Here is a 12,082-nt window from a genome sequence, read left to right on the forward strand (position 1 = left end):
TTGTAATGCTGGAAGCCATAGCACAGGGAGCATCACAAGGTAAAAATGCATCACTCTCTCTCTCTCTCTATATATATATGTATATATATATATACACACATATATATATCTGCAAAACAATACAGGATTCAAGGTTAATGGGCAGTGTCTTCTAGGGAAAATAACTTGTCTCTATAGTTTTTGCACACAGATTTGTTGGTAATGACATAAATTCTGGAAAATGTGTTGAAGAAAAACAAAGCTATAAAAAGGTTCAGGCCAGCCTGCAAAGCCAACACCTCCATGTACATTTCAGTCAAAGAGGCACATCCCAAGGGCCAGGGTGGACCTTATCTGCAGTCTACCCACCTGGAAACTTAATTTGAGCAGCACCATAAGGCCAGGTCTGGGTGGTGCAGAGATCAAGAAAATACCAACCAGCTTTTGGAGCAAAGGATGTCTGGGGAAAAAGACCTACAACAAACAATTAGCTTTAATGCCAGAAAAGTGCTCTAATCCAGGAGGGTGGGGGCAGAGTACTCTGGAGAGTGAGGAGCGGTGGGGAAGGGATTAATTCTGCCTGGGAGCAGGCAGTGGGCTCCAGGTAGAATGTGGAGGGAAGGTAAGATAATAGGAAACACTAAGTACTTAGCGTTGTTTTCCTAGGAAATAAAGCTCAAGTATAGTGGGAATTCCTAATAACGTACTTTCACAGCCTTGAGAAATTTCACAGAAATAGCACCTGGAAAAACAGCATCATATATTAAGAAACTGTGTTCTTCTTAAGAATAATCTCCTTTTTACAAATCTCAAGGCCAGACCCAGAAGGGAGTATGACTGGGATCATGAAAGCGTGGACCTTGGAACACCAGGTCCGTGTCAGGCGTGAACACTGCCTAGGCACTTGCTAACTGTTCCCGAGACTAGCCCAGAAGGGACCGGTCTGGGGTAAATGCAAGATCTGGACTATGTCGGTGTAGTGTCCTGAGAAAGATAAGATCAAAGAAAGTCTTGCAGTCTGCAATTAGGAGTAAAAGCTGGACTCTGAGTGGACGCTGCGCCTCAGTCCAGTAGAGGCTGCAGGTCCTCTGACCCACTGCACCAGATTTCGTGTTCTGTCTTCATTCTCGTTGCTCACTCCCAGACCAATAGGGCAACACTCAAGAAATGTGTTTCCTCTGCTCCTTCCTCAGTTTGAAGAGGGTCTCTAAACTCCTGCTGGGAAGTGTCAGAGGGGGGCTTTCGGGTTCGTTCTCACGTATCTGTCAGGGGACGATGGTTACAACTGCTGGGCTGGGCCCTGCAGACCCGTCTCCATTACCTCCCTCCACCTCCCACCCCTCTCCCCAGCAAATCAGAGAGGGTTAAGGAGGTACAGACTTCCCCTTTCTAACAGAGGAAGATGTATTTATTTATTTTTGACTGCACCAGGTCTTCGTTGCTGAGTATGGGCTTTCTCTAGTTCGGGTTCGAGGTCTTCTTATTGTGCTGGCTTCTCTTGTTGTGGAACATGGGCTCTAGACACGTGGGCTTCAGCAGTTGCAGCCTGTGGGCTTAGTTGCCCTGCAGCATGTGAAATCTTCCCAGACCAGGGATCGAATACATGTCCACTGCTTTGGCAGGCAGATTCTTAACCACTGGACCACCAGGGAAGTCCTAGTGGAGGAAGTGGACAGCATTCTTTGAAGATTAGGTTGAAACAGAAATTCCTTTTTGAATGGGTCAGGGGTCTTCAGTCTCAAAAATTACCCGGGGGCAAGGATGCTGCATGGACATCTAAGTGCCCTGAATCCCACCCCACAGGTACTTATCTCAAGGTGGAAATTCATCTAGGAACATGCATTTCTGAGCAAGCTTCTAGGTGATTCTGATATAGCAGTGAAGGCACTAGTTTAAGTGCTCCCAAGGGAGATGACATGTTTGATGCTGAAAGGATTAAAGTCACCACCTTCTAACTCTCGGTGATGTAGCAGCCCTAGATGGAAGGCAGATGGGGGCCACCCAGTGCCAGGAGCCATCATTCCTGGTAGCAATGGGACAATTTTCCTTTAAGGGCTCGGGAGCTGGCAACTCAGGCAGGTCGATCTCAGCAGAGACTCCAAGGCAGTTGAGCGGATTGTTCTATACAAAGTTGGCTGGGGTGGACAGATCCCTACTTGATGTGGTTCTTGCATTTTGGTAAAAGATCCATTTTAAAAAAATGGTAAGACTCTTTGTGACCCTATGGACTTTTGCCCACCAGGCTCCTTTGTCCATGGAATCCTTCAGGCAAGAATACTGGAGTGGGCTGCCATTTCCTTTTCCAGGGGATCTTCCCGACCCAAGTATTGAACCTGGGTCTCCTGCATTGCAGGCAGATTCTTTGCCATCTGAGCCACCAAGGAAGCCCCATTAAAGGGAAAGAGTTTGTGAATTTGGTTCACCATGTTTTCAAGGTTGACTGCCCATTCTTGGGCTCAGCATCACGTTGGATGTTGGAGATACAGGGACACCTGACAGTTGGTCCTCATTGTTGAGGATTCTGATGTCAAATGTGGCAGCGAGTAATTTTGGTCTGCACAGAAATCTTCTGGGGGTAATTGAACATGTAGATTCTTGGGCTACTGCCTCATTTGCAAGGCAAATACATCTGCATTTGTGACCAGACCCTTGGGTGATTCTGATACAAGCCTAAACTTTGAAAGGGGGAGAAATGGAACTTGAATATGGAAAAAATGAAAGAGTAAAAATCAGTCAGGCCCAGGAAGTCTGGATAGACACTGGAGCCAAGAACTCAGTGACCTGAGACAGTCCTTGATTTTTCTGGCAGCAGGTGTGGACTGGGAACAAAAGATTAGATAGGGATTATTGGAAAAAATTCTTCTAGAACAGCCTCAGTCTACAAAAGTGTAAATCACTGGGAATTTATTTCCCAGTACTGCAAATGTGATTTTTCAAAGTAATTCATGATGCTTTTTCATTCATGTTTAATTTTCATTGTGTAATAACAATAAAACAGATATATGCTTGCATATTAAGATGCCTTAAATCTCTGAGTTTCTTTGATCCAGGCCTGCCGAAAACACAATGACTGATGAGCGCCCATCTTTCACAGATTTTTCTACTCTTGTTGGGTCTTATTTCTGTGCACCTTTAGAAATGAGATAAAGATTAGTTATATTTGATTCCTTAACTGTCATGTAATCTTTGTGTAACGGAACAATCAAGTAGGTTTAATTGCCAGTAACAACTGTGCTGGGAAATTTGTAATCTAAATGGAGGCTCAGCCTAGGACGCACAGAATGGCATGACTGCGCAACACGATGAGCAGCGGTCTGGTCTCTATTAGCTTGTGAATTAGTTAGCAAATTGGCTTAAGGTTTTCCAGTGCATGTGGGAAGCTCAGCCTCAGTGGAAGAAACAGATTCTACTCTCCAGGGAATTCTGCAGAACTCCTCTGTGTCTTCACCTTGGCCTTGAGTCTGCCCACCAGGAGCTCAGCATTCAACCCTGATTGAACCCCTTTGCTTGTACAGGTTGGTGAGAGGAGATGGAAACTTACATCCCTCCTCAGTCCAGACTCCACCACTTATCTAGCATGGGACCTCCTCCAACCCAGTCTTTCTGCCTCTGCAGAAAGCATGCTATCTGTGCTCTGCTCTCGGGGACTACACTCTGGCCTGCAGCCTCTCTTGGTGTATCTGGGATAATGAACACTGCCAGGTGGACAAACTCTTTAAGAAGGATGCCATCCGTCTGCTGCTAGCCTCTGGTTCTATGTTGATCCTTTGGCCAGGTTGTCTTTTTTTAAAAAAGTAGTTCTAAAAATTAGTTAATAGTATATTTTTTGCTGGGTCGGGTTGCTGCTGCCCTGGCTCCTTCTCCAATTGTGGGGCTACTCTCTGGTTGTAGTGTGCGGGGTTTTCAGTGCAGGGGCCTCTCCTGCTGCAAAGCATGGGCTCTACCATAGGAGGGCTTCAGCAGCCGAAGCACGTGGGCTCAGCAGTTGCAGCGTCCAGGCTCCAGAGCACAGGCTCAGCAGTTGTGGTGCACAGGCTGAGTTGCTCTGTGGCCAGTGGGGTCCTCCAGGATCAGGGATCGAACTGTGTCTCCTGCATTGACAAGAGGACTCTGCACCACTGAGCTACGAAGGAAGCCCCAGGCTGTCTCAAAAAGACCACACAATAGTCTTGTCAGGGCTGGAGGGCACTGGCCATGGTTTAAGGTCCTCAGGGGAAGCCAGAAAAGAACATGGGCTGTCATGGGGTAATTTCAAGGGTCTGATGGTGGAGGATTCTACCTGTAGCAGCCACTGTCCAGCAGGACGTCCTACAATGATGGAAGTGCTCTCTGTTGGTATTTTCTAACGCAGTGATGGCTAACCAGATGGGGGTATTGAACACTCGAAATGTGACTAATGTGACAGAACTAAATTTAAAATTTTTGTTTTTAAAATATTCATTTATTTGGTTGTGCTGGGTCTTAGTTGTGGCATGAAGGATCTCCTATCTTCCTTGCGGTATGCACGACCTTTAGTGGTGGCATGTGGAATCTATTTCCCTGATCCAGGATCAAACCCAGGCGCCCTGCTTGGGAGCATGGAGTCTTAGCCACTGGACCACCAGGGAAGCCCCTACAGTTTATTTACTTTTAGATAATTTAAAGGGTCATATGTGGCTTGTGGCTACCATATTAGTACAGTCAAAGGGTTGTAATTTCTAAATTTCCTTCTGTCTTGCCGTCTTCTTAGACACATCAGCTCATGTCCTCTACACAGGGTACCATATCTTCCTGGTTAAAAACTTGCTTTGAGAAAAATTCCTAGATGTTTTTTTTTGTTTGTTTGTTTTGTTTTTGCCCCTTAGGGTATTTTGGGGAGATGGAGCTGAATGCCAGCATCATTATTTCTTTTCTTTTAAAAAGAATGTAAGCTCACATTCCCCTCCATGGGCACCCATTCCTGTCCCACCACCTATCGCATTAGTGAGGGCATCCAAACCGGCTTTTAGTTTTACAGGAGACAATAAGCTGTTAGCAACAAAGTGACTATTTATACTTACTCCATGGCATGAGTTGTGTTGATTTATATGTTGTAAACGACAAATAGATATACCACTCATTAAAGAATTAATATTGTGGATGGGGAAATAAAGTATTTCCCAAAGTATGTTCCAAGCAACCTCAGATGGATGATGTGCGCTCTACGAAGGCACTGCGAACACATTCATTTTGGGAAGTCTGTGTTGGGTCCTCCTCTTGCAGGTATGCAATCTATTTTAATATGTCTCAACTTTAATTGCGTAACAGCCAGTTTTTTTTAGAGACAAAAGCAAGTTTACTTGGGAACAGCCAGAGGAATTGCCGTTTCGGCTATGCAAAAATGGCGGACTGTAGGCAAATCCAGAAAACAAACAAGAGAATTTGCTTTTATAGGGAAATGGGGTGGGGGGACATTGGGAAAGGCCTGTAAAAACCACAGAGTCCATTGGAGGAGATTGGGAGCCCAGTGTATGGAGGTTTCTCATTGGAGAAGATTGGGAGCCCAGTGTATGGAGGTTTCTCATTGGAGAAGATTGGGAGCCCAATGTATGAAGGTTTCTCATTGGTGGGGTTGCCCCAGCCTCTGATTGGCTGGGCTGTGAGGCCAAGAGACGTCTTCCTCTTCCTGCTGGACCGCAGAACGGGCGACAGCTCCCCGTGGGAGACGCAGGTACTGTTTCGTCCTGCGTGGAGTCATTGGCTATGCATGGCAGGGACATGGGACCTCCACCTTCGGGCCTGTCTTGACTCCAGTTTTACCGGAAGTTTCATTAATTCCACACGCAGTGAAGTTTTCAAAATATTCAGCTGTAAAGAAATCTACTTCACTTTGTTCAGCCCAACTTTTCTGTGATGTTCTTGGCCATAGACTTCTTTTTGCCCCCGTGATACCCACTAACGTTCATTTGAACTGGTGTCCTGTGTTTTGTTGGTGAATGTAGCACCTTGAATGGTGCTACATTAGAGTGATGGGTAAGGATATAGGGGAAGGATGAATATTGCCCCGAGGATAAAGGCCAACTTCACGGAGAAGCCTGCAGCTGCTCCCATTCTTTTAACCTACTTTGTTTTTCTTCAAGGCATTCATCACTGGATGATATAATTCATATTTAGTTTTCCTTAATTCTCTGGTCCCCCCCCCCCCCCCCACGATATCTAAGTTCCAGGAGAGAGAGAACAGTGTATTAATATCTTTTCTTCACTGCTGTGGCTGCAGCACCTAGATCATCAATGCATGACTTTTGACTGAATTTGGAAAAGGAAGAAAACATTTCAACTAGGCTTTAAAGGTGAGGAAGGATTTTGAGGGACTAGATGTTCATTCTGGAAGGAAGGAGAAGCACAGAAGAATAAAAGCACTTGAGGAGTTGTCAAGAAGCTGTCTTTGTTTGAAGCCAGAGTGCCATCTCCCAGGGGCAGGAAATAACACTGCAAGGATTCGCTGAGGCCAGTACGTAAATTGAGAGAGGGGTGGTGGTGGTAGTGGTGGTGGTGGCTGGCTCGCTTTATAGGAGAATTTTCTAAGAGGGGCAAGATATTGGAGGTGCCTCACTATCTCCAGAGAGTGCTAGATTCTTTACTGGGGAAGAGGCACTGTGGAGGGAGTGAGCCACTCTATTTTCTGGCATTCTGGCCAGTTTACTTGCCTACAAATAAATCCATTGATATATGTGTGTGGTGATATGCATACATGATATATACCTGGTATTTGCTTTTATACATTTTTATAAAATTATGCATTTAAAGTGAACTTGCGCCAGTGTGTCTACATGGAAGCCAAATTCATAGCCTGAAACACGCAAGACCAGCGGCTCTCAAAGGTTGCCATCCTTATAAACTCATCTCGGACGTTGAGGAGATGAGTCATCCTTCTGGGAAAAGGGCATCAGCTGTCAGCCTGTGTTTCCTCTTTGCTTTCTCATTTAGAATACAGATGTGCTTTAGAGACAGGGACAAAAAGCAGAATACGTTTCTTTTCATGTTGTTTGTCTTTTTTCATAATTAAGAGCAATGGTTTGTTCCTCAAATAGATTCTGGGCCGCTAACTAGGCTGATTTGTACAGCCTCATGGGAAATGAGATTTTCATGGTTTTGACAATGTGAGTCTTCTTCTGACCTTGTGTAGGGATTAAAATGTACATCCCGTTCGCTTTAGGTAAGAATGTACTCCCCACAGCATCTTCCTCAACCTTGACAGCCTGGGCTAGTTTTCCCTCCCTGACCCTCAGCCAAAGTCACCTGAGTTTTATGCTCCTTACGTGCCCCGCCACCTTCCCCCCCAACCTCTCCCTACCCCCGCCACCCCCGCTGCCAACTGAAGGATGAGGTCAGTAGCAACACCTGGGTATCAACAGCAACCACTTAACATTTGAAGGCTTGTGTGTGAGCCGTTGTAGGAAAGTGCATTCATGGCTTTACATGGTTGGGCTTGATTAATTCTGTAACCACCTTCTGATGGAGAGATGCTTTTCTTTTCCTTTTCTTTTTTTTTTTTTTGTACTGAGGCAGAGAGCAGATAAGCAACTGAGCATCTCAGGGCAGGTAGAGATGGGCTAGGATTTGAATATAAACCATTTCATTCTGAGGTCCATATCCACTCTATGGCATTTTGCTCCTTATTGAACATAGTTTTTAGACTTTTTAGGTCTATTTTTGTGTCCATTTGATAGCTACTTAATACATACATGTGCTTGGTCATTCAGTCATGTCCGACTCTTTTGCAGCCCCGTGCACTATGGTCCACCAGGCTCCTCTGTCCATGGGATTCTCCAGGCAAGAATACTGGAGTGGGTTGCCATGCCCTCCTCCATAACATATACATACATGTGCATGTATATGAGGGCATACATTCCCTTAGATGTCCTTTATTGGTGATGTATACTCTGCCTATTAAAAAGTGGTCTAAGATGATTTGCTTGACATTAAAACTAAGGACAGTTGGAGAACAGGAATCTTACAAATGGGATGGGGAAGAGATTGTACCGGAAGTCGAGGGCAAGGTGGCAAGATGTTCATGCCACGCAGGATCCTATTTCCACGAGCAGGGATCCAACCCAGGCCCCTTGTGTTGGGACCGTGGCGTCTTAATCACTGGACCACCAGGCAAGTCCTGTAGCATGATTGCTTAGCTGAGGGCTGAACTGATGAATCAGTGTCTCATTCACTTCTGTATCTTGATATCCTTTGGCTCGAGGCCTTTTAGACTTTTAACTGCTCAGTAAGTGCGGCCTGGACGAATGAACTTGCAGGTGTCTGTGTGTGGTCTGTGGTGCTCATGCTATACTTCCGTCGAAGGATGGATGTATGCACACGGGTCCTGGGGTGGAAGGAGCTCAGAGCATTGGAGGACCCAAGGGAAGACCAGGGTGCTGCAGGAATGCAGGGGGATGGGCAGAGAGTTGATACGCTCAGAGAGATGAGCCGGACCAGCTCTTCCAGGGCTTTTCCTACCCCATTAAGGAAGTGGGAATTCAAGCCTCCATTTCAAATGAAGCATTCTGAGTGCGCTAACAGTCCTCTGAAGGTTCTCTCCTGAAACTGCCTCCGAGCTGCCGTAATTTTGAAAACTGTGTTTATGTGGCAGCTGCTGCCATGAGCTTTGTGCTTTGTGATTACTCGTCTCACCAGCAGCTGTCGGTTCCTTCTGAACTCTGTTTACCTAATTCGGTTAGGCTGGTATGCAGACGGATGGGCTTTGATATGATAAATGGTCCATGAAAGCGAGAGGAGAAGGCATACACCACTCATTTCCATTCTATCCAAGAATGAAGAAAAAGGTTACCAGCTGTGAAAAACCACCAAATTAGAAGCAGATTTCTGATTGTCAGCCTGCTGGGAGATAATCTTGTCAGCACGACCTGCAGAAGTGGTAATAATTTGCAATTATGTACCAGTCATTCTCTTAGGACACACAAACACATTCTAAATATTTCCCTAAACTCAACGAGGCAGAGATGCTGGGATATTATCATTTTGCAATTAAAAAGTCATCTTAAAAAGAAGCACTTTAATAATCTTTCTCAGGCCGCGCATTTGGAAAACTTCTCAAAGCGGCGGTTTGGGTGGGGAGATGAATAGTGATCTTGTTCCCTGGACACCTAAAAGTTTGGTGCTTGCCTGTGTGCTTCTGTGCTGGTCTGTCTGTTAAATTCTGGAGCAGTGCCTTTTTAGTGCTGAATTATGAGGGGGACTGGATGGAGCAAAAGCACTATAACCCACGCATCCTTCAGGACCAGCCATGCTTTACCGAGTCCTAAAGATCGAGAGAAATCTTGGTGGCCAACTCCTTGTTAATAACATTCCAAGAATTTTCCACAACCTTACTCAGGTGCTGCTGAGCAAAATGTTTCCTTTTTCCTTGTTGTTCTTTCAAAAACCCTTCTAGAATAGAGACTGTGAGGTTTTCCAGTTACTAATGACAGCCAGACCTCTGTGCCAGGGATTATGGCAAGGGCTTCTGCTAGGAGCCCCCAGAAATGTAGATTCTAATCTTGGTTTTGAAAACCACTCACAGTGCATGCCTTTAGGACAATCACTTAACTCCCTGAATTTTTTTTTTCCCATTATCTAAAATATGTGTCTTCTAAGAGTGTTGAGAATACCAAACAACGTAACATAAGTAAAAGCAGTTTGAAAATCACAAAGGGATACACATTTCCAGGGAAGGACTTTTTCCATGTTATTTGGGACAGAAGTGTAAATTCAGGCATTCTGACCTATTTTCTATGCTGACTCAGAAATAAGCGCTGCCCCGTTATCTGTGTCTATTCCGCCTCAAACTGTAGGGCCGTATCCACGGCCTACATACTCCCTTTCCCTTCCGTCATGATTGCTGTTGATGATCATCTCAGAATTTGTGCAAAGCTGAGTCTGTCTTGGTACAACACTCTTGACAGCCAATTATGGTTACACCAGTTCCATTACAGTGATCATCTGAAAGGAAATGAAACCTTCCAAGGACCTCTAGTACTTCTGGGTAGCTCTTCCAATGCCCCCTGAAACTTACAAAGGGGGAGACTAGAATGACTATGTAGTTACCACCCAGCAAAACATTGTTTTGTGTTTAGTGTCTGGGGAGGGTCCCCGGTGGAAATTTAGTGTCTGGGGAGGGTCCCCGGTGGAAGGCGTGGGAGAGTGTTTACCCACCATTGTGTCTGTCTCAGCCCTGCAGGCGGGACCTGTAGGACTAGTGCTGACCAGCAGCCTTGGGACAGAAGTGACCTGGGCCAAAGCACAGATGGTCTTCCTGGTAGCTCTTCCCTGGGTCTTACTGCTGGCAAGGCATGAGTCCCACAGGGCATAGCTCCCAAACGGTCGTCTTCAGTGTCTCTGCAAAGACAGTTTGCTTGGGTTGCAGACTTTGTAAATGAGGATGACAAACCGAGCGGCTTAAATAACAGAATCAGGTGGACAAGCAGTTCGGGAAGCTAGATGTACAAGATCGAGGTGTTCCCAGAGCTGGTTCCTTCCAAGGGCTGTAAAGAAGAACCTGACCCATGCCTAGTGGTTGGCTGGCCGTCTTTGGCATTCCTTGGCGTGTAGAAGCATCACCCCATCTCTGCCTTCATCTTCATGTGGTTCTTTCCCTATGCCATCTCTGTTGCCAAACTTTCCCTTTTAATAAGGACACCAGTCATATTGGGTTAAAGGCCCACCCTACTGTAGGCAAGTTCATCTTAACTACCTGCATGATGACCTTACTTCCAGATAAGGTCATATTCTGAGGTTAGGACATTGATACGGACATCAGGGAGAATACAGTGCAAACCTGAGATACTGTTGATCCACACTGACGCATTATATGAGTTAAACATACCCTTTTGTTTTAAGCAGCTGAGATTTGAAGATTGTTGTATCAGCATTGTCTCACTTGTCCTACTTAATGACAGAATTTTAAATTGTATGCACACAGTAAGGAGTCAACTTGCCCGTGAGGGTGGAGGTGGGGCGTGAAATTTACAGCAGCATCTCTGAGAGATGAGTGCTTTGTGGGCTGGTGCCTGACTGGCTACCTAAACTAGGTCATGCCTCAGACCATGCCTTTAGACCGCGCCAAAACCTGGGCCATCATGCCTCGCTTTTCACTTTCTGAGATGCATCATAAAACAAAGTTAGGAAGAAAAGAAAAATACTCTTTTCTTGGGACCAAAGGGCAGATAATTCATTTATTAGCACTATGGAGCCATAGAAGTGTCTCCAGAGATCTTCCAGTTTGGATGACTCAGCTACAGATGAGGAAGTTGACATCTTAACAGGTGAAGGGCTGCAGTCCAAGGCTGCAGGGTTAATATGAGGCAGAGCTGGAGAAGGAGTCTTTGAGCAAGTGAATGAACAAATATGTTTTTAGGCTTTGAGCACTGCTGTGGTTAAATGCTTAGATACCTCCAAAGTTCACATGTTGAAATCTGTTACCAAATGTGTTGGTATCAGGAGGTATAGAAGTATGCTAAGCTATATACAGTTGTATGTCCTGCTCTTTTAAAAAAAATCACTGAACTTTATATAGCATGAACTTTTTCAAGATCTTTTTTTCAAAAATACAATTTTAATAGTTGAATAAAACTTGCATTTTGATGGACTGAAATTTGAGTAGGTTCTTGTTTTATCAGTGAAGGCTGAGAACATGATGTCATTAAAGTTATTCTTTCTCAAAGGATGATGATGTTGGGGATGACACTGATGCTAATTATAACCTGTATAAAAGTGCCTTTTCATCTCTTTCTTACAAGGAGTAGGATTCTTTCTCTTCCATTCAAAAGGGTGAATAGCTGCTGACTTTTCCTGTATTTAATATGGAGTATGAGGTGCAGTTTACACTCTCAAATATTTTCCTTTTGAATCAAGTGCCCCCTTATTGCATGATCAGTGGGAGCAGCATAAAGCAGGATTTTTGAGCGTGGAATACGGGGGTTTGAACCCCAGCTCCGTTCTTTGTATGCTGTGTGACTTGGGGCTACTTTCTTACCCTCTCTGGTCCTTACTTTCCTCATCTGTAAAATGTGAATAATCCAGTGATATTCCCATAGGGTTGTTGTGTGGATTAAATGTAACAATAGACATAAAATTTTAGTGAGATCTAAACAAA

Source organism: Cervus canadensis, chromosome 18, assembly GCF_019320065.1.
Source record: "Cervus canadensis isolate Bull #8, Minnesota chromosome 18, ASM1932006v1, whole genome shotgun sequence".
Classification (NCBI taxonomy): Eukaryota; Metazoa; Chordata; class Mammalia; order Artiodactyla; family Cervidae; genus Cervus; species Cervus canadensis.